This window comes from Macaca nemestrina, chromosome 1 (genome assembly GCF_043159975.1).
Source record: "Macaca nemestrina isolate mMacNem1 chromosome 1, mMacNem.hap1, whole genome shotgun sequence".
In the NCBI taxonomy this organism is placed as follows: domain Eukaryota; kingdom Metazoa; phylum Chordata; class Mammalia; order Primates; family Cercopithecidae; genus Macaca; species Macaca nemestrina.
This window is the reverse complement of record NC_092125.1, coordinates 110,325,149-110,347,800: the sequence shown is the minus strand read 5'-3', so window position 1 is coordinate 110,347,800 and position 22,652 is coordinate 110,325,149. Positions and strand designations below refer to the sequence as shown.

General features: G+C 42.7%; 1 protein-coding gene and 1 non-coding gene across 2 annotated transcripts in view; both read left to right on the top strand.

Moving 5' to 3' along the window:
• The window catches only part of LOC139360234 (myomegalin-like), a 139,221-nt gene that overhangs the window by 61,322 nt on the left and 55,247 nt on the right, over nt 1–22,652 (top strand). The window lies entirely within an intron of this gene.
• On the top strand, nt 16,185–16,256 carry TRNAQ-CUG (transfer RNA glutamine (anticodon CUG)). The gene has a single exon. It is a non-coding gene; the product is annotated as a tRNA-Gln (tRNA).

Here is a 22,652-nt window from a genome sequence, read left to right as displayed (position 1 = left end):
GTAGAGGCCTGGACCAGGGAGACGAAACTTCGCAGTAGCTTTGTGCAGCGGTAAGGACTGCACAAGAGAGAGATGAGAAGTGTTTTTTTATTGTAGCAGAATGGGGAAGAAAGGGAGGAAAAACGGAGACACCAAGAAAGAACGAAATCTACGCGGACCCTTAGGTCTCCAAAACCTAAGCCGCTCCTGTGGCTCGCGGTGATCATATTGTGGTTAGTGCGCTACGCTGTGGCCGCAGCAGCCTGGGCTCCGATCCAAGTCATGGCAACGTCCATTCTAGGGTGTAGCGCTCTTCTTTCCCTTTCGCCTCCAACCTGAGCCTAGGCTGCGCCTTGACCTGTGGCTAGAGAGGTCACAACTTTCCTGTGACTTTGGAACTCTCCGTAGTGTCGCGAATAGAAGGAACTCCTACCCTGCACGCCTAAGGGTCCTTTTATCCGGAAAGACTTTTGCCTCCTCTCTGAGCAAGTACAACACCCAAAAGGAGAGGTGCCCCCTCTCAGTCAGCCTTATTGGAATCTTCTACTGTTGACATGGTGTGGCCGCACCCATTTTTCTGGCTCAAATATTTCAAAAATCCGTGGGACCTTTTTCAGGCCAAATCAGAAATGGACAAGAGAAGACGAGACTTCGCACTCCAACTGGCTATTTTAAATAAAACCTAAAGAATACAATAAAATCTAAAGTTCATGACTTTCTCCAACCCCAATTTTAAATTTTATTTTTATTTATTTATTTTTTTTTGCTCTCAATAAATGACTGAAGTATAATCCGCATAGACCAAAGTGCACCAGTCTTAAGTGTGCAGCCCAGTGCATTTTGACGAAAGAAACCATCACCTAGGTCAAGTTATGGGACATTTTCAACAGACCAAGAAGTCGTTAGAGTCCCTTTCCAGTCAATCCTCATCCAATCCCCAGTTAGGCAACCACCATTCTGACTTCTGTCTCCGTGATTTCCTTTTGCTTCTTGTAGAAATCACATAAAGAACCATACTGATTTTACCTGTTTTTTTTGTTTTGTTTTTCTGTTTGTTTGTTTTTTTAATGCAACAATGGTATGAGATGCTTCCATTTTATGGCATGTATGGCAGCTCTTTGGTGTTATTGATGAGTGTTATTCCAACATGTGAATATACTACAGTTGATGGACAATTGGGATATTTCTAGTTTTGGCTATTGTGAATAAGGTGTTTACAAATATTCTACTATGGGCCTTTTTATGGACCTGTGCCTTCATTTCTGTTGAGTATAAACATAGTAATGTAATGGCTGGGTCATGAAGTAGGTGTATTTTTAACTGTATTAGAAACTATCAGACAGTATTTTAGAATGGTGGCACTATTCTTTCTCTCTGTCTCTCTCTCTCTTTTTATTTTATTTTTTTTCTTTTCTTGAGACAGAGTCTCACTTTGTCACCCAGGCTGGAGTGCAATTGCAGGCTCTCCACTCACTGCAACCTCCGCCTCCCGGGTTCAAGCAATTCTCCTGCCTCAGCCTCCTGAGTACTTGGGATTACAGGAGTGCGCCACCATGCCTGGCTAATTTTTGTATTTTTTGTAGAGACGAGGTTTCACCATGTTAGCCAGGCTGGTCTCGAACTCCTGACTTCATGATCTGCCCACCTCAGCCTACCGAAGTGCTGAGATTACCGGCATGAGCCAGCGCACCTGGCCTATACACAAACTTTTCTATTAGAATAGAAAAGTTGAGAAGATAGTACACAGAATGGAGTAAAGAGGATAGAATGGGTTTTCAGAAACCAATTCACACTTTAAAGTTGTTTTAACATCCCTAACCTCCAAAGAAAAATGTATATTCTCCAAAGATATCCCTTTATTAAAATACGCAGAGACAGTGCAGGATAAAAGAGCATATACTAAACTTCTCAGAACGTGTGTCTGAAAGTGGACAGGGGAATAGGAGTGGGATGAACAGATAAAAGAAGGAAAGACAGTAAGGGCCTTGCTGAGAGCAGCTACCATAATGTGCCCTGAGCTAAGGCACATGATTACCTTCTTCCTGTGCACCTGAGATCTAACAGAATATATTGACTAATCCGGGATATGGAATTTCAAAAACACTACAGGAAAACAAAAAACTTACCCAAACAGAACAGTCTAGTTAAGAAAGGCAGGAAGAGATTTTATAAATAAAGCAAAAACACAGAAATCATACAATGAGGTGGTGGGAATGAGACTAACTATGCCCATCATCTCCAACATAACACTAATTACTGCTCGTGATAATGCATTTAAGTATCTCAGATTGGATAGAAAAGGAAATGCCGGCTCTAATGTTTTAATGGCAGAAAAGGATTAAATATTCAAAGCAGTACACATCATTATTATTATTATTATTATTAATGTTATTATTTTGAGATGGAGTCTTGCTCTGTTCCCAGGCTGGAGTGCAGTGGCTCAATCTCGGCTCACTGCAACCTCTACCTCCCAGGTTCAAGGGATTCTTCTGCCTCAGCCTCCCGAGTAGCTGGGACTACAGGTTGCGCGCCACCATGGCCAGCTAATTTTTTTATTTTTAGTAGATACGGGGTTTCATATTGGCCAGGCTGGTCTCGAACTCCTGACCTCGTGATCCACCCACCTGGACCTCTCAAAGTGCTGAGATTACAGATGTGAACCACCACACCAGGTCAAAAGCAGTGCACATTATCTTTAGCAAGCTAACGCAGAAACAGAAAACCAAACACCATGTGTTCTCACTCATATGTGGGAGCTGAAAATGAGCACGCATGGATACATGGGGTTGAGGGGCAAGGACAACACACACGGGAGCCTGTTGGAGGGTGGGGGTTGGGAGGAGGGAGAGCATCAGGAAGAGTAGCTAATGGATGCTGGGCTTAGTACCTGGGTAATGGAATGATCTGTGCAGCAAACCAGCATGGCACAGGTTTACCTATGAGACAAACCTGCACATCCTGCCCATGTACCCCTGAACTTAGTAAAAGTTGGAAATAAAAAAATTTTGAAAGTCAAGAAAACAACAACAGCAAAAAGAGTGGTGCAAATCTGTACCATGCTCATTATAAACAAAAGAATGAGAGTGAAAACATGAATATCCGACAAAAGTAAACAGCAAAAAAACACTTTGTGCTAGCTGGAGGAATAATATCCTAGCATCTACCTAGAGTCAAATGGAACTGTTTTTCCCTGAACTGGCCTCCTTGGGTGGCTGACCAGGGCGAGGTGAAAGGAAGAAATCTTGGCATGAAATGTCCTTTTTTTCCCTCTTGTTTAGGTCTCTGTAAGGCATAAGAAGTTAAAAGCAAGATCTGATCCATGGCGTTTTCCAGGAACTCAAAAGAGGTGTAGGAGGAGGGAAGTTCAATTATCACCCTGGTCTTCTGGAGTATCCCAGGCAGAGTCCCAGGAGTTCAGCTTTTCAAACTCGAGTTCCTGGGTTCTGAAGGCCTTTTTTGAGAAAAGTACTGATGTTTATGTCAAGGTTGGGAGGCTTGAGAGGCACCAAGCAATGGGGAGGAAAGAGAAGACATCAACAAGCAAGGCAAGAACTTTCCACAGGCTCACACTGGATACAGCACCAGAGACAAAAAGCTGGGTGAATTTCTGATGTTTTCCTACAGAGGTTTGTTATCCAGTTGTACAGAGCCTACTCAGAATAAGGCTTTTTCAAGTCAACTCTTTTAATGTGAAGCCATAACTTTGTGGTATTGCCTGATGCAAATCTCCACCGTGAGCCTTTGCTCTGGGTGTCTCTTTTGTAAGTCACATCTTGCAAAGAGAACATGGTGAAAATCTTGACTCCTTTCCCGAAGTCTGTGTCTTAACTGTTTCCAAGGCTGCAGAGCTCGAGGTCAGGAGGCATTGGCGGTTCAGTGGTAGGATTCTCGCCTCCCACATGGGAGACCTGGATTCCATTTCCGGCAAATTCAGTGTCCTGTCTTTGTGCCCTGTGGTTTTTACATTTACTTACTGTGCCGCGCTAATAAAGAAAAAAAAAAGGAGCGGGGGGGTGAGGGAACCACGGTATAGTCCTCGGGTTCTTTCCGTAGTGGAATTTCTTTTTCTTTTATTTATTTATTTTTGTTTGTTTGAGACAGAGTCTCAGTCTGTCGCCCAGATTGGAGTGCAGTTGCATGATCCTGGCCCACTGCAACCTCCACCTTCCGGGCTCGAGCGTTTCTCACGCCTCAGCCTCCCAAGTAGCTGGGATTAGAGGCACGTGCCACCATTTCCTGGTAATTTTTGTATTTTCAGTAGAGACAGGGTTTCACCATGTTGGCTAGGCTGATCTTGAACTACTGACCTCACATGATCCATCAGCCTCGGCCTCCCAAAGTGTTGGGATTACAGGTGTGAGACTGGCCCCAGGGCGGAATTTATCTAAGCAGAGATTTGCAGAGACTCTCCTTGAAGCAGCCAGTGGGTCTGGTTGGTCTCTGCGTTTCTACATATTTGACTCTAAAACCGGCACGACTTTTATCGTCTCTGCTGCTGGATCCCTGCAGTACAAAGAGTCACCCGGTCACTGATTCTCTGCCTGGACCTTGGATAGACCAGTGGGCCACATCTCGCGACGGAGTGCGGCTCAAGAAATGACATTCCCGAAAGGAGAGAAGCAGTGGGGTTGGGCGGACACACGCAGTGATGGGGAACTGGAACCCAGGGAAAGGGGAGGCGTGTGGGGAGGAACCCGCGTGCAGATGAGGGGAGCTGCGGAGAGGGGTCTCAGACCTTCGCGTCCAGGAAGGCCCAGTCTTTGGTGGTCTCGGCAAAATGAAGGATGGGCCCCGAGTGGAGAACAGCACGTCCCCAAAACTCATTTCTATCACCCCTGTTTGTTTTACACTCCACCAGGCAAGTCTTCTGTCCAAGGGTTTCTTTTTAATGCTTCTCTTGAAGCAGCGTGGTGGGGAGGCCATGGCAGTCGTTAGCTCTGGAGGCCTGGGGAGGACACTCTGAAGAGGAAAGCCCCGCGATTATCCAGTTTCACCCTGTTTTCATCTACTCTTTTCCTCAGCGAAGCTTGTATGGGTCCCGATGTCACATCACAGCTGCTGCATTAGTGGATTAAGAGCCGCTGACAAATCTCTTTCGCGAAGGGGTAAGAAGGGCAGTTGGCCCAGAGCCATGGAAAGAGACGCAAGAGCAGAACCGAAAATACTTTCCTCCCTCTTGTTCTCTCTCTGCTATCGGTGAACATCAACCTTCCACACACACCAGTTCAGTACTGCCTCGGTCTCTACAGGAGGTTTACCAATTTTTACAGTTCCCCTAAGCCATGTTTTCTTCTCGCTTCTACAGTTCTTCCGGGGTTGAGTTTCAGGAGCTGGTCAGCAGTCCAGACGAGTTCAACATCCTGGTTCAAAACCATTTGTCTGGTTTTGCTACTAGGGTGAAGCTTGCCTCCTAGACCAGAGTTAAGACGTGTTCCCTGGGCTTCTATTTTCTAAAGAGAATTGGTACAGTTTCTTCCTTAAATGTTTGGTAGTGAAACCATCTAGACCTGGTGCTTTGTTCTGGAAAGTTGTTAATTGTTGCTTCAATTTCATTAATAGTTAGAGACCTATCAAGGTTATCTACTTCTCCTTGTATGAGTTTTGGTCAACTTTATCTTTCAAGGACTTGGTCCAATTCATCGAAGTTATCAAATTTGTGAGCAGAGAATTGTGCATAATAGTCCTCTACTATCCTTTTAATGTCCACGCGATCAGTAGTGAGGGTCCTTGTTTTCTTTTTCATATTAGTAATGTGTATCTTTTCTCATTGTTTCTTGGTTCACCAGCTAAAGGTTGATCTATTTTATTGACATTGGTCCTTTCAAAGAACACTCTTTAGGTTTTGTTGACTTTTCTCTATTGATTTCTGGTTTTCAATTTCCTTGATTTCTGCTCTAGTGTTCATTGTTTCTTGTCTTCCACTCACTTTGGACTTGATTTGCTCTTGTTTTCTTTGAGTTTCCTAAAGTGTAAGTTTGGATTATTGATTTTAGATCTTTATTTGTAATATTTAATTTTTTTAAATCCATGATTAGTTTACTTTCTGTGGAGTAATTTTTTTAGTGTAATAGAATTTTGTTCTTGTTAAAATTTCAGTTTTATTTTATGTACGAAGTGTACATGTGTAAGATTGTTACATGGATATATTGGACCCAGGTAGTTGGCATAGTTCCCAATAGCTAGTTTTTCAACCCACTCTCCCTCCCTTCCTACCTCATGGTAGTCCACAGTGTCTACGGTCCTCATGTTTATGTCCTTGTGAGCTCAGTATCTAGGTCCCGCTCCTAAGTGAGATCATTCGGTATTTCGTTTTCTGATTCTGCATTAGTTTCCTCCAGATTATGGCCTCCTCCTCTATCCATGTTATTGCAAAAGACATGATTTCATTCTTTTTATGGGTGTGTAGTATTCCATGTTGTGTATGTATCACATTTTCTTTATTTAATCCACCACTGATGGGCACCTAGTTTGATTCCATGTCTTTGCTATTGTGAATAGCCTGGTGATAATCATAGGAGCGCATGTGTCTTTTTCTTTTAAAGATTTACATTCCTTTGTGTATATAACCAGTAATGAGATTACTAGTTGAATAGCAGCTCTGTTGTAGTTTCTTTGAGAAATTTCCAAACTGCTTTCCACAGTGACTGAACTAATTTACATTCACTCCAAGGGTTTATAAGCTTTCTCTCCACAGCCTTATCAGCATCTGTTGGTTTTTGACTTTTTAATAATGGCCATTCTGAGTGATGTGAGTGGTATCTCATTGTAGCTTTGATTTGCATTTCTCTGATTATTAGTGATGATGAGCATTTATTCCTGTGTTTGCTGGCTGCTTGTATGTCTTCTTTTAAGAAGTGTCTGTTCGTGTCTCTTTGCCCACTTTTTAATGGAATTTTTTGTTGTTGCTGACTTTTTTTTTAAAGTTCCTTATAGATTTTGGACATTAGACCTTTGTCAGATTCACAGTTTGTGAATATTTTCTCCCATTCTGTAGGTGGTCTGTTGACTCTGTTGATGGTTTCTTTTGCTGTGCAGAAGCTCTTTCACTGAATTAGGTCCTACTTGTGAATTTTTGTTTTTGCTACAATTGCTTTTGTGGACTTGGCCATAAATTCTTTGCCACAGCTGATGTTGAGAATGATATTTCCTAGGTTTTCTTCTAGTTTTTCTGCTTTGAGGTCTCAGTATATATTGTGTCATTGCAATGACAACCAACCAGAGACTAAGCATTACAAGCCAAGAAAGGGAACTTATTGGTGACCAGGAAAAAAGTCCAACAAATGAAAACTAGTAAAAGAGATCCCTGGGTGTCTTTTACTGTAAAGCGTGGGGCATTGTTGTCTATGGAGTTCAGCAAACTTTTTCCGTAAAGGGCCAGGGAGATAGGAAGTGTTGTAGGCTTGTGAGCCAAGAGGCAAAATTAAGGATATTATGTAGGCGCACATATAACCAGGAAGAAAACAAATTTCTATACCATTTTCATTGATGAGATTCTAAACTAACAATAGCAACTGAGTAGAACTTTTCAGGTAGTAAATGTTCTTTGCATTGAGAGCCTAGGCTCAGCTTTCCTAGGATCCCTGGTACAGTCCTCCCTTTCCACCCCTCAGGCTGTTTCCTCACTGTTTTCCTCTGAAGAAGAGTTCCATACAAAAGACCTACTACTCTGAGAAGCAGTGAAGTACTCCTGGGGCCCACCAAAGCCACACAAGTCAAGGAGTGGATGGCCTTGCCCTAGCTATGGCTCAGATCACCTTTGCAGGATGACATCTTGTTGGGAGATGGTCATCAGAGCCAGGGCCATGGAAGATGCTGTCGGGAGGAAGAGAGGACTGGTGCCCAGGGGGAGAAGTAGCCAAGCAACTCTGCATTCAGCCTCACAAAAATTTCAAGGGGATGTAGAAATGGGGACAGGGCGAATGGAAAACTCTTTCAAGCAAGGTTTTGGGGTCCTGAACTGATCTCTGTTTTTCCTCCTACAACCTGCCACACATGCTATTTTCTCACTTCTGTGGATGGAAACTGCATCCTTCCATATGCTCAGTCCAAAAATCTTTGAGTTTTCTTTGACTGCTGATCTTTCCTTCACACCCTATAGCTGTTTAGTCAAGAATTCACATTAAGATGAGCAATCAGGTGTGGTCCTTAATCCACACCATCCTTTCCCCTGAGTTTATAAAACTTGTAAAGCCATTGTCCTGAAAAAGACACTAGGATTTCCATGAAATTGCACAATTTTAATCCTTCCTGGCTACATGACTCATATAAGAGCACTGCCTCTGTTTGCTACCATTTCCCCCTATTTTTATTTCTTACCTGTTTGACCTGCATTCTTTCCCATAAGCCAGGCACTTCAGCTCAAGTGTGCTTTCCTAATCATAGAATTAGCAATAATAGCAGCCTTACCAACAACTTCTTCCTGGCCCCACCACCAGGCAAATGTCACAGGATTTAATAGGTAAAGAATTGTAGGATCGCTGGGCATAGTGGCTCATGCTGGACATAGTGGCTCATCCCAGCACTTTGGGAGGCTGAGGCGGGCAGATCACTTGAGGTCAGAGTTCAAGACCAGCCTGACCAACATGGAGAAACCCCATCTCTACTAAAAATAAAAAATTAGCCAGGCATGGTGGCACATACCTGTAATCCCAGCTACTTGGGAGGCTGAGGCAGGAGTGTTGCTTGAATCCAGGAGGCGGAGGTTGCGGTGAGCCTAGATCATGCCACTGCTCTCCAGCCTGGGCAACGAGAACTAAACTCCATCAAAAAAAAAAAAAAAAATCATAGGATTGTCCCTATTGCTTGGTTTTATAAAATGAATTGTTTTCCCCTGAATTCATATGTTGAAAGCTTAACCCCCAACTTGACTATATTTAGAGATATGGAGGTAATTAAGGTTAATTAGGCCATACAAGTGGGGCCCTAATCTGGTCAGAATGGTGTCCATATAAGAAGAGGAAGGGCATCAAAGAATCTCTCTTTTTCTCCACATAGGCACAGAGGAAAGGCTGTGGGAGCACAAAGCAAGAAAGTGGCCTTCTGCAAGCCAGGAAGAGAGGCCTCCTCAGGAACCAGCTCTGCTAGCACATCGATCTTGGACTTTTGGCCTCCAGAATATTGAGAAAATAAAAGTCTGTAGTTAAATCAACCAATCTTCGGTATCTTTCTATGGCAGCCTGAGCTGACTAACACCCTTGGTAGGTGGGCGGCATTCACCTTATTGGGCTACATTATGTGAAGTTAAAGTACCTTTAACAATAGATACCATCTAATTTCATTATAGATATTGTGTCTTTTTTTTTTTTTTTTTTTTTTTTTGAGACGGAGTCTCGCTCTGTCGCCCAGGCTGGAGTGCAGTGGCGTGATCTTGGCTTACTGCAAGCTCTGCCCCCCAGGTTCACGGCATTCTCCTGCCTCAGCCTCCCATGTAGCTGGGACTACAGGAGCCCGCCACCACGCCCGGCTAATTTTTTTTTTTGTATTTTTAGTAGAGACGGGATCTCACCATGTTAGCCAGGATGGTCTTGATCTCCTGACCTCGTGATCCGCCCGTCTCGGCCTCCCAAAGTGCTGGGATTACAGGTGTGAGCCACCGCGCCTGGCCGATATTGTGTCTTTTGCACTGATATTGCCTTTTTTAATTGTATGTATATTGATGCCTGGGCCTAGCATTACAAGACCAGTCAAAACGGGAAGAAAGAAAAGAAGGGGGAAAGATATACCAAGTTCCATAATTGCATCCTCTACCCACACCCAGTTCTTAGAATCTTTTCCAATGGAGGCTGCACCTTGTGTACACTCAAATTCAATCTGAGCACACAATCATTTAGACAACCAAGGCAACTTTTCCAATTTTTAGCATCACACGCTTGAGGAAACAAGTATTTCAATCACTAATTTAAATATTCATTGAGATAATTATTCTCAGGTTGATGAAAAATGTGGTGTATCCATGTACTGTTGCCTTCTTCTGGGTAAAGAATGTTATCTTTACTCTGCTGGCTCACATTTGACCAGAAACTGGAGCCCCAGCAAATCTTAGTAGCTACTCAGGAAGCCTATTTTAAGATAGTCCCAAAATCAAATTTGTTCTAAGACTAGTATGCTGATTGAAGAGAAAGAGCCTCATGACAAAAATTCAATTAGAGCTGTGGGTGACAGTTGCGTGTTTCAGTACTGGTCTGGGCCCAGATTTCCTGTGAGCACCTAATGAACAGGCTCATTTGCAGGGATCGTCAAGGTGCTCACTATGTCTACCTTAGAGCCTCAAAAGAAGTGATTGGCTAAAAGAATTTGTGTGGTATCCTGAAGGGAAATTAGTCCAGAAATAGAGGAAAAGATAAGGATTTTATAAAACAGACATGTGAATCAACAGTTGTTTAAGATGTAGAAAGCTGCAAGAGACAGTTGTTCCCACTCTAATGACAAGAAAAAGCTGTGTGGTCTGTAAAATCATGTGTTTTGATCCTACCAGAGAGCTGAAGTTGCAAGGCCCCTGAATCAGCTGAAGTCCAAAGCATGAGACACCCCGCTATAGAAGGACAAACACATGAAACAGTTCATCTTTGACAGATAATGGAAGGAAAAGATAGCAGCCATAAATGTTGGTTGGAGAAAAATCACTGGAGTTTTCATCATTTCTTAAAGGCCAAGTGTGAACTACTGTGAAAGCTTAGAATCTCTGAGCATCCCAGACACATAGCATGTTTTTGCCCATTTGCTGTGTCTTTCCTCCCACGTCCTTAGTGCTGATAAGACATATGTGGCAGGGAAAGAGAATTTCTCAAGCTTGCCACAGTGGTGTAGGCATAGAAGTCATGATCGCATGATCGACCACCACCAGAGTACAGGCACAAAACCTGGTTGCTTCTCTCACATAAACCAAAAGGCATCTACCACTGATGTTGGAGCTAGGAACCTGTCCAACCGTTGGCCCCAGTGACAGGCCAACTGCTGAGGTAGGGTTAGACACAAAATCTGTCTATATTGGACAAGGGGAAGAGACTTGCTCTTGCCCAAGACTTCCCATCATTGAAAGGTATAGTTCCACTACCCCAAGGGGATGTCACAGGAACACTAGGACTCAGGCATCCATGGCCTGAGGCTTGGTACACTTTCAATGCAATCAGTAATATGAGTTGTTTTCAGTCAGTCATTTGAGTTGGTTGCAGACCCTTTCCTTTAATGAGGAAAAACTGTGATGTGGGTACAAATTTTCCACGTTCAGGAAAGATTGGCCTTGTCCTTAAGGATATTATATTGATTGGATTTCTCTCAACCTCCTTTAGTTGTGTTTACCATTATTGAAATTAAGTGACTTTCACTTGGATGAAGTGGTAATAAAAACAGGTTGTGAGAATTCCTAGTGATTTTTGATCCCAAGCCTTGTATCACTGTTGGGACTTCATGTGTGTACTTGAAAACCAAGCATGCACAATTGTTGCACTGGTTTGAAGATTTTAATGGTGAAAGCAACCTAATCAGTAATCAGTACCATATCTAGAAACCAATCTTGGAAATATGTGATTATGCTCTTTTAAAATAGCTGAAAAGCAGGCCGGATGTTCTGGCTCATTCCTGTAATATCAGCACTTTGAGAGGCCGAGGTGGGCAGATCACTGAAGGCCAGGAGTTCAAGGCCAGAAGCCTGGCCAACATGATGAAACCCTGTCTTTACTGAAAACACAAAAATCAGCTGGCCTTGGTGGTGCCCACCTGTAATTCCAGTTACTTAGGAGGCTGAGGCAGAAGAATCCCTTGAAAATGGGACTCGAAGGTGAAGGTTGCAGTCAGTTGAGATCCTGCGACTGTACCCCAAGCTGGGTGACAAAGGGAGATTCTGTCTCAAAATAAATAAATACATAAAATAGCCGAAAAGAAATGACTGTGTGTTTATTCTCACTTTGTTCTTGTTTTGTTATATAGTATTTAAATAAAAGATTATTTATCCTCATACTGAATTTCCAAAAGTGATATTTGCAGTTAACATTTTGTTAAATGACGGAGAGAAAATTTAATTGTCTTACTTTGAAAAGTTTGGCATAGGTTCTGTCACATTTTTGAGGCTTTCAGTCACAGTTCTATCATTAGAATGCTGGCAACTAGTTACATGCAAGGAGTATCCTAACCACTTTAATACAATGGTTTGAAGTGCTACAGGCAGTAACTACTGGACACCAAATCACAGTGTTTTTATTGGTGACATGTTAGAGAGTAATAGAAGTTTCTGCATTACAAATGTCCTATTAACTAATCCTTGTGCTATTAGCTTACAGGGCTTTGACTCCTGGGTCTGAAAAAGACACCTACTCCTGCTAAATCTTGAATATTGACACCAATCAATGCCTCATCTTCAGACCCTGGGGAAGATGACAATCAAAATGAACTGCTTTCATGAGAAACGGAACCAGAAGTTGAAACCATTTAATCCCTCTAGGCCCAACAATCCCACCTGCCCCCTTTTCCACCTCATACCCCCTCTTCTTCTAGACAGAAGAGAATTGTAAGGCCAGAGTTTGAGGGATAAGTTTAGTATAGAGACTTTCTTTTCTTCCTCTTTTCTTTTCTCTTTTCTTTTCTCTCTTTCCTTCCTTCCTTCCTTTTTACTTTCTTCCTTTTTTTTTTTTCTTTTTTACATTTTTGGTAGACACAATGTTTCACCATATTGCCCAGGCTAGTCTCAAACTCCTGAGTTCAAGTGACCCACCCACCCTGGCCTCTCAAATTCAGAGATTTTCTGTAAATTAGACATTACGCTCAGAGGCACACTGATGCGAGGCCAGCAACTGGGCCTGTGTATTGGAATAACAGGGTTTTCTAGAGCATTCATCTGCTTTTTCAAAGAAAAGTATAAAAGGTCATGAAAGATTTTTGAAACTCTTACCTTATGGTTAAACTGATTATAATTAAATTTGTGTATAAGGTTTTATTAAAATTATCTTTAACATTTTAATACACCACACAAAGGTAAAATTTAGTTTTTTCTTTTGATCAAAATGTTTGTGTAATATTAATAATAGATAAAATATTTTTGCTTACCTTTTGGCTACATGATTGACTATTTTAAGGTGACCCGTGATCCTATTTTGTGATATCAAGTCTCTGAAAACTTGGGTATTTGGCAAACTTTCTAAGAGTAAAATTTCCATATTAAGCCTTTTGGACCTCAAATTAACTTTTTGGATATTAGGTTCTTGAAGTCCAAGAAAGATATATTAGGCTTCTTAGGCTTATTTGTTATGCTAGAATTATGCAAGAAGCATTGTCAAATCTGAAGTGGTGTTTCACTTCCTTTGGGTTCTGTTGACACAGATGTGTTGTTAATGTGTGTTCCAGGATTGTATGAGATTCCTAGAGTTCTGATATGCTGTCAGTGATAATTACGATTATTATGTTAAATTGTGTGCCACAGAAGCAACCAAATTCCCTTGTCAACTGTGTCTATAACTATAGCTGTCTTAAGGCTTTTGTCATCCACAATTGTTGCTTGGTTTGATTCTTCTCAGAAAGTGACTTATAATCAGTTACAGTCCAGGCCTTGGTTTTTTGGAGAAGTCCATGAAAAGGATTCTTGGATGCAGGTTTCAGATAACTTTGGAGATCGTGCCATTGAACTAAAGAGAAAATCTCCAAGGCACTAATAGAAAGGCTGATGTGTTCATAGAGATTGCTAGCCCTGTATGAAGCAGAGCAGAAGATGATTGCATGGATTAAACTAATGGAGGACTGAAATAAGTTTTTATGGCCTTTGTTTGTTTGTTTGTTTGAAACATTGTTTATTCTTCAGAGTCTGGAGAACTTTTTTTCTTTTGAGCTATTTATAGCTTGCAACAATTGAGTACAATAGTCTTCTAAACAGAATTTGAGGCATACTTTTCTCTCTGCGGAATTTCTCTAGAATTTGTAAACTGAATATTCTTAACTCATGACAATGTGTTTGTTTGCATAATTCAATAAGATTCTGTTTTCGTTTATAACCTGACACAGGTGGAGGAATTGGTAATTTTCCCAGGGCTTTGCCTGAAATGCCATTGTGAAATGTTCCAGCAAAGCCTCTTTAGGAGAGCCTATATGAACAATGATTCTTGCTGCACTTTGGGTAATCAGGCTAAGTATATGGGACTGAAGCTTCTTTTGCAGGTAGGTTGGTCCTGCTGTGTTTTGTCTTTAGTGGAAGTGGAGAACTGGAGAAAGGAAGATTCTGTTTCAGGAGAAACTACAGTATTTGCTTTCCTTCCTGGGTGAAAGTTTGATTCCTGGATGGCCATGCGGTCACCCATGGTGTGAAGCTGCTCAGGATGCCCCTTCTCTACATGACGCAGCCAGAAACATGAATGACCAGATTCCCTATGATTGAGGAAATGAGAAATAGAAAGTAGGGACTCAAACTGATGCAATAGTCCCACAGACAGTGTTTTTGTATAGACGTAGAAATGGACCCTTCTGGTCTTAAAGCTTGAAACTTACATTTGTTTTACCTGAGTTCCTTCCTCAGGAAAGGACCCTCAGGCCTCTCAAAAAGCATCTTAGACCTGAAACTTAGCAGATCACAGCCTCCAGACAATAAGATGTCAGACCCCTCACTCATCATGAATGCTTCCTCAGCCCTCCCTAGTTCCTCTTTTCCCACCCACAGTTACATTTCTTCCCTGCTAAATAAACCCCTCACTTCAGTTGATCAGGGAGATTAATTTGAGACTGATCTCCCGTCTCCTCAGCTGCAGCACCCATTTAATGCCTTCTTCCTTGGCAATACTCAACGTCTGAATGATTAGCTTTCTGTGAGCTGAGCAGCACGGCCTATACCAAACACCTGGCCTTTCAGTAACAATACATGTACACTTTTAAAGACCGCAATTAATGGGTCATGAGATATTGAGAAATTGGAATGGCATTAACTTGGCCAATTCTGAGAAAACACACTGTGCTTAAATGTTAGGGCCCTGCTTCCTGACCTTGACAGTATATGGTTGATTTTGAGTTATAGCAGGTGAGTATGGCCTGGTTTGAGTGTTTTATAGAAATATAAAACCTGGCTAAGTGCATTTATTTTAAATTCAAAAAATTTCCATTTCTGCTGAGAAAATTTTATTAAAACTAACCAACCAAACAAACATAGAAGTATATGAACAAGACAATGAAGAATTCACTGCTTCCCAATCTCATTTGATTGCTGTCTTCTGTTATATACTACAGGGAGGAAGGAGGCAAGGCACCCAGGAAGTCCCATGTCCTGACCTGGCCTCCTTGGGCAAACAGAAAAGAGGGAAAGCAAAAAGAAAATAACAGAAATTTTGCAGAAATTTCATCTCTGGTCTGGGTGTGGTGGCTCACACCTGTAATCCCAGCACTTTGGGAGGCCAAGGTGGGCAAATCACTTGACGTCAAGAGTTCAAGACCAGCCTGGCCAACATGGCAAAACCTCATCTCTACTAAATTTACAAAATTTAACCAGGTATGGTGGCCCACGCTTGTAATCGCAGCTACTGGGGATTACAATCACTTGAACCGGGCAGACGGAGGTTGCAGTGAGGGGAGATGGCCCACTGCCACTGCACTGCACTCCAACCTGAGTAACAGAAGGAGACTCTGTCTCAATGCAAAGAAGGAAAGAAAGGAAAGAAAGAAAGAAAGAAAGAAAGAAAGAAAGAAAGAAAGAAAGAAAGAAAGAAAGAAAGAAAGAAAGAAAGAAGGAAGGAAGGAAGGAAGGAAGGAAGGAAGGAAGGAGAGAGAGAGAAAGAAAGAAAAAAAGAAAGAAAAAAAGAAAGAAAGAAAGAAAGAAAGAAAGAAAGAAAGAAAGAAAGAAAGAAGAGAAAGGAGGGAGGGAGGGAAGGAAGGAAAAGAAGGGAGGAAGGGAGGGAGAAGGAAGGAAGGAAGGAAAAGAAGAGAGAGAGAAAGAAAGAGAGAGAGAGAAAGAAAGAAAGAGAGAGAGAAATAAATAGGAAGAAATTTCACCTCAGCATAGGAAACTCTATGAACAAGGCTTCAGGGGCTCTTCTCTGGCCCTAAACCCACAGCGGATTTTTGCCTCATTTTCCGGGGTGCAAATGAAATGACAGAAGTCGATCAAAGGAGAGAGCGGACAGAAAGCAAGAAGGATGGCTCCTTCCTGCTGCTCCACCTTCCTCAAGTGGAGTGACATGGGTGGGTGGGAACTATTGCTACTTATTAGGAATGCAGATGCCTGTAGCAAATTTGCATCGTGAGGTTCCATGGTGTAATGGTAAGCACTCTGGACTCTGAATCCAGCGATCCGAGTTCGAGTCTCGGTGGAACCTTTCTGTTTAATTAGGATGGTAATGCCCTGTTTTAGATCCTCCGCCGCCCCGGCCGAGCTCCCGCGGGACCACGGGGAAGAAGAGCCTGAGCAGCTCTGAGAGGCGAGTCTCTGACGGTGGGGCTCCCCCTCGTCCCGTCAGATCCCTGCCCCAAGGAGAAGACGCCTTCGGACACTACCAGAGTTAAAAATGTTCTCTCCTGCTCTTCAGAGCACTTGGGATGAGGTTCCTGATGGGTCAGCCTTGGGAACTAATTAAGATGTCGCTCCAGGCACTCAGGACCATCGCTCTCATTTTCATATTTTGGGGCTGAGAGCGCTTACGAAGGACTGAAAAACACCGCAGTCTTTGAGGGGCTCAGTTTGGAGGACGAGCCGGGAGTGGGGGGTGAGAGGACGCCTTCTTGGCTCCTTGGAGTGGACTGGCAGGTAAGGAAACACAAATCCCGTTTCCTCTTGCAGGCTGGACTGCAGGGCCTGGGATGGAAAATTGGACAGTCAAAGAGTAACAATAGTTATGCAGAGGTAGGCTGCATGCATTAAAATTTGTTATCCCTAGAGATAAGTGTAGGAAGGGACCAGGGCTCTGCTGTTCACCACCAGCTTTGCAGCATACGGAAATGTGATAACAGAGTATAGTGCATAAAAAATCCATTCCTGTTTACAAAGAAGTGATCACAACCAGTTACAGGTTTCTTTGTTCCTTCTCCACTTCCACTGTTTCACTTGACTAGCCTTATAGGAAAAAAAAAAAAAAATCATTTGTAAATATTGTTTCAGTTGACCCTCAGCCCACCCATTCCCCACCCCCTGAAAGTAGCTGGACAACAGGTGTGCACCATGTGCTGGGCTAATTTTTGTATTTTTTAGTAGAGATGGGGTTTTGACATTTTGTCTAGGCAGGTCTGGAACTCCAGAACTCAAGTGATCCGCCTGCCTGGGCCTCCCGGCACCTCCCTGCTGGGATTACAGGCATGAGCCACCCCTCTTGGCCATCATTTGTATTTTGAATTTAAATATTTTGTAGTGGGCTGGGCACGGTGGCTCAAGCCTGTAATCCCAGCACTTTGGGAGGCCCAGACGAGCGGATCACGAGGTCAGGAGATCGAGACCATCCTGGCTAACCCGGTGAAACCCCGTCTTTACTAAAAAAAATACAAAAAACTAGCCGGGCGAGATGGCGGGCGCCTGTAATCCCAGCTACTCAGGAGGCTGAGGCAGGAGAATGGCGTGAACCCGGGAGGCGGAGCTTGCAGTGAGCTGAGATCCGGCCACTGCACTCCAGCCTGGGCCACAGAGCGAGACTCCGTCTAAAAAAAAAAAAAAAAAAAAATTTGTAGTCATTGCTCTTCAATGACTGGGTTTTGTTGCATGAGCATGATGGGGTTCAGGACATGCTACTCCAAAATATAACATCTTAGGGTATTGAATATTTTATGCTAAAGAAATTTGAGTAAACAACAGAAGCAGGAAGGTCACTGTCACCTCCCCCTCCCCTTCTTCCCTGAAGTCAATTATAAAACCCTTATGTGAGAGGTGCCCTCTCTGTACCCAAGGAAAGGTGATTCCTGGAGTGTGAAGACCCAGGGACACAGAAGAGCCTGAACACAGAGGCCCGGCTACATTTTCCCCAGTTGGTTACTGTTAGATCATACTTTTATTGTCTTATCATACTTCTCCATGACCATCCATTCTTCAATAAAACTACTGTTAAAATAACAAAAACAAGACAAAACAAAACCAAACCAAACCTGAGGTTTAGCTGTTTCCATGGGCTTTCATTTTCTTTGGAAGGCACTCCGGTCATGTAAATCTTACATTCAATAAATACACATGCTCTTCTCTTGTTGGTCTGTGTTTTGCTGTAAGGGTCTCTCAGCAGTGAACCTAGGCTGGGTGAGGAAAAGTCATATTTCCTCCCTTACATGTACAAATGTATTTCATTATAAAACTATAAACATTTTATTGGGGCAGATTTGAAGCAAGAAATTGAATCATTATTCCCCCGTGTATAAGCTGAACAGATGAGCTAATAAGCTCCCAGTTCCTCCCAGATAGAAATACTTCTCTAGCTCCTTCCCTGAAGCTCCTTGAGGGTCACACCTGCTGGAGATTGAGGGGCCTTCCTGGGATCTCCCAGCCCAGGAGGTTACTGCTGGTGAGAGGATTACTGCAGTCTCCCTGGGAGGGTGCACGGCCACAGCAAAGTATCATGGCTATAACTTCTGTGCAACCGGTTTTCATCACATCTGCTCTTTGTGCAGTGTTGCAGGCAAAATACAAGAGCTAACATGCACATGAGTAACATATGCACATCATCAACCGTGCCTGAATCAATCACAAAGTGCCACATGTCACACACAGTTGATGAGTGCATATGTTTACTCATTTAGTCCTTACCTCAGGCAGAGGTCACACCGTCACCTTCATCTTCCATATGAGAAAACTGAGATGCACAAATACATTAAGTGACCTGCCCAGAGTCACTCAGCCAGCAAAGGAGGATTTGAAAGCAGGAATTTGAAGTGAAGGCAGCCTGGCTCCAGAAGACATTCTCAGAACCACTGTGTTTATACTGCTCCTAATGAAATCACCCTTGCAAAATTTATGACAGTGAGAAAAACCTGGCATAGGAAAACTATGACCGTGAAAGAAATCTGACCTAACTGACTGCATCTTACTTCTAACCTCTGAGCTGCCCTTGTCCATTTCGGGGCATAGGCCAGGCTAACTATGAGAGGAGTTTAGTTCCAAGTCTAAGTCTGAAACAGAGATGATTACCTATTCCTGAGACAAACCCCTTCCTTTCTTGGGGATCAGACTTCCTTAGCAAAGCTAACAAATTAGGCACGAGATTGGAAATTATGGCTCAGGAGCCATGCAGCCAGAAGCCTCATGATTCCTAAGCTCCCCAACTGTGCCTTTATATAACATTATTGGTATCAAACCTAAGATTTGACAGGGTGTTCAAGGTATTTTTCAGACCCTGCCTTATGATGGACTCGCTGGCACACCCAGACCGGTAAACTGGCTCATCTGGTCCTGTGGCCCTCACCCAGGGACTGACTCAGTGCCGTAAACAAGCTCTGACACTGTGATTTCATCCCCCAAACCAACCAATCAGCTTTGCCCATTCCCCAGCCCCCTGCCTGCCAGACTATCCGAAAAACAAAACAACAACAAAACCCTAGTCTCTGAATTTGGGGGGAGGCAGATTGGAGTAATAATAAACCCCTGTCCTGGTCCCTCAGCTGCCTCTGCTTTTATTAAATTCTTTCTCTGTTGTAGAAAGCCTGTTGTTCTCAGCTCCATTGGCTTTTCTGGGCAACCAGCAAGATAAACCTACCGGGCAGTTACACTAATAAAAGAGAAACACAAATGGTAAGCAAGCTTGAAAAGAAATGTAAGTCTGTGTATTTCTTTTGAAGACACACAAAAGGAGGAGGAATGATGAGACAGGCAATACACTCTCCTAAATATTTTCATGATTTTCCTGCCTCCCCATTTCCTTTTTGTCCCAACAACTGCTCCCCAGAAACCTTCAACTTAAACAGGGTCCTGCCAGAACTGGGTTTGTCCTTCTCTTTACATTTTCCTCTCACCTGCCCCACACCCCTTCCAAATCTAATCTGTTCTTTCACTTCCAGGTCACTGAGTTTTCCATTTAAAAATATAGAAGAGGCCGGGTGCGGTGGCTCAAGCCTGTAATCCCAGCACTTTGGGAGGCCGAGGCGGGCGGATCATGAGGTCAGGAGATCGAGACCATCCTGGCTAACATGGTGAAACCCCATCTCTACTAAAAAAATACAAAAAACTAGCCGGGCGAGGTGGCAGGTGCCTGTAGTCCCAGCTACTGGGGAGGCTGAGGCAGGAGAATGGCGTAAACCCGGGAGGCGGAGCTTGCAGTGAGCTAAGATCCCGCCACTGCACTCCAGCCTGGGCGACAGAGTGAGACTCCGTCTCAAAAAAAAAAATAAAATAAAATAAAAAATAAAATAAAAAATAAAAATAAAAATATAGAAGATACAGAAAGAAAAAGATAACCAGTCATCCATATTCCCATCACCTGGAATTAAGTACTGTTCGCACATGTACATATTTGTCTTCCAAACAATTTTAAAGTTACTCTCACTTTTTAAAAACAAAATTATACATGCTTAGCATAGACCATACCACCAATACAGAAAAAGTGCAGATATGTAAAATTTCTGATTACCTTAAGTTCAAAATAACTTTTGTTAACATTAGGGCAACACTGATCGAGTCATGTTCTTCTGGTATATCTACAGATAGAAGAATGTGTATTTTAGCTAGACTGTCCCTCCCCACGCCCCCACAAAAGAAAAAATAGAACAATAAAGAAAGCTATATATATATGGGAGTTATTTTTTTATATATATATATCTCCACATATACATATATGCTTTTGTAAAATTGAGCCTAGACTGTACTTTTATTTTACAAATATTCCATTTAATAGTGCATGAATTTAACTGAAGACAAAAAGACAGAAACAAAGGAATTCCCGAACTCTCAATCACATTTCGAGAGACTTTTCTAAAGGAATCTTCTAAAGCTAAACCTACATGAAACTAAGTAGAAGACATTATGATTTGCAGTGTTTTTTTGTTTCTGTTTTTTTTTTTTTTTTTTTTTTTGAGATGGAGTCTTGCTCTTTCACCCAGGCTGAAGTGCAGTGGCGTGATCTCGGCTCACTGCAACCTCCGCCTCCCAGGTTCAAGCAATTCTCCTGCCTCAACCTCCCAAGTAGCTGGGACTACAGGTGCACGCCACCACACCCAGCTAATTTTGGTATTTTTAGTAGAGTTGGGATTTCACTATGCTGGCCAGAATAGTCTTGATCGCTTGACCTCGTTATCCGTCCGCCTAGGCCTCCCAAAGTGTTGAGATTACAGGCTTGAGCCACTGTACCCGGCCCTTTTCTTTTTCTTTTCGTTGTTGTTTTTTTATTTTATTTTATTTTATTTTATTTTTGGTGTGGCATCACTCACTCTGTCACCCAGACCTGAGTGTAGTGGCATGAGCTTGGCTCACTGCAACCCCCACCTCCCAGGTTCAAGACATTCTCCTGCCTCAGCCTCCTGAGTAGCTGGGATTACAGGCACCCACCACCACACCCAGCTAATTTGTGTGTGTGTGTGTGTGTGTGTGTGTGTGTGTATTTTTAGTAGAGATGAGGTTTCACCATTTTGGCCCACTGGTTTCAAATTCCTGACCTCAGGTGATCCGCCTGCCTCAGCCTCCCAGAGTGCTAGGATAAAGGCATGAGTCACCGCACCCAACTTGCAGTGGTTTTCTTATTACTTTTTACAATCAAATTGATTAAGGCATTGGTTGAATATGGTACAATGCATCCATTTCAAATTTGATGACATGTCTATTACTCCAAAAGGTCCTCTTGTGCCCTTTGCAGTCAGTCCCCTCTACTCTCTGACTCCAGCAATCAATGATGTAGTTTCTGTCACTATATGGGTTAGTTTCACCTGTTCTAGAAATTCAGCCTGATGATGCCATACAGAACGCACTCTTTTCATCACTCGGCATGAGGTTTTTGAGATTCACCCATGCTATTTCATGTTTCCATGACTTGTCCCATCTTCCATTGGATGAATATATCACAATAGGTCCATTCACCTCTTGATGCATATGAACCGTTTCCAGTTTGGGGACTATTGTAAACAAAGCTGCTAAGAACAAGTTATTGTTGTGAATCTATGTTTTGTAAATTCCATTCGTTATTCTTTAGTATTAACTTATTTTGTAAAAGGATGTCACCTTCACAAGTGCAAAATTCATTCAAATGTTTTTTGAAAAAAGTTGAGGCCTGAAGCAGAAGTCTACACAATTTTCTTTATTATATTTCATAATTAAGGGGAAAAAACTTTATCTGGGATATTGTTTCCTATCAGCAAATCCTTAACATAAGCCACACACGATGCTAGCTGTACTATTAGACTATCTCCTGTAATCCGTGCAATAATTCTAACTGCACATTATTATTATTTTCCTGTAACACTTTCCAACTTGAAGCCTAGCAAATTGAAGGACGTGGCCCAAGATCAAACAGAAGGCAAGTGGCAGCGCCAGGACAGGAAGAAGGCCTTCCCAAAGGCAGGCAGAAGCTCACGTCTTTGTCAGAACCTCGGTATTTGTGATGCGCCTGGAAGCCAATATCCAAGCAGTTCTCAGCCACTGGATTGGTGGGCTGCTTTCGCTCAGAAACTCTTCGATCAGGAATCCCAAGCATACGTTAGTGATGCCGGTCCCGAAACAAGGGACATTTCTTAAACATTCTAAGAACCCGTTTGCTCATCAGTAACACAATGAAAGTTGTTTTCGGTCTTGGTTCATATATTTTATATTTGAGCAAGGCATT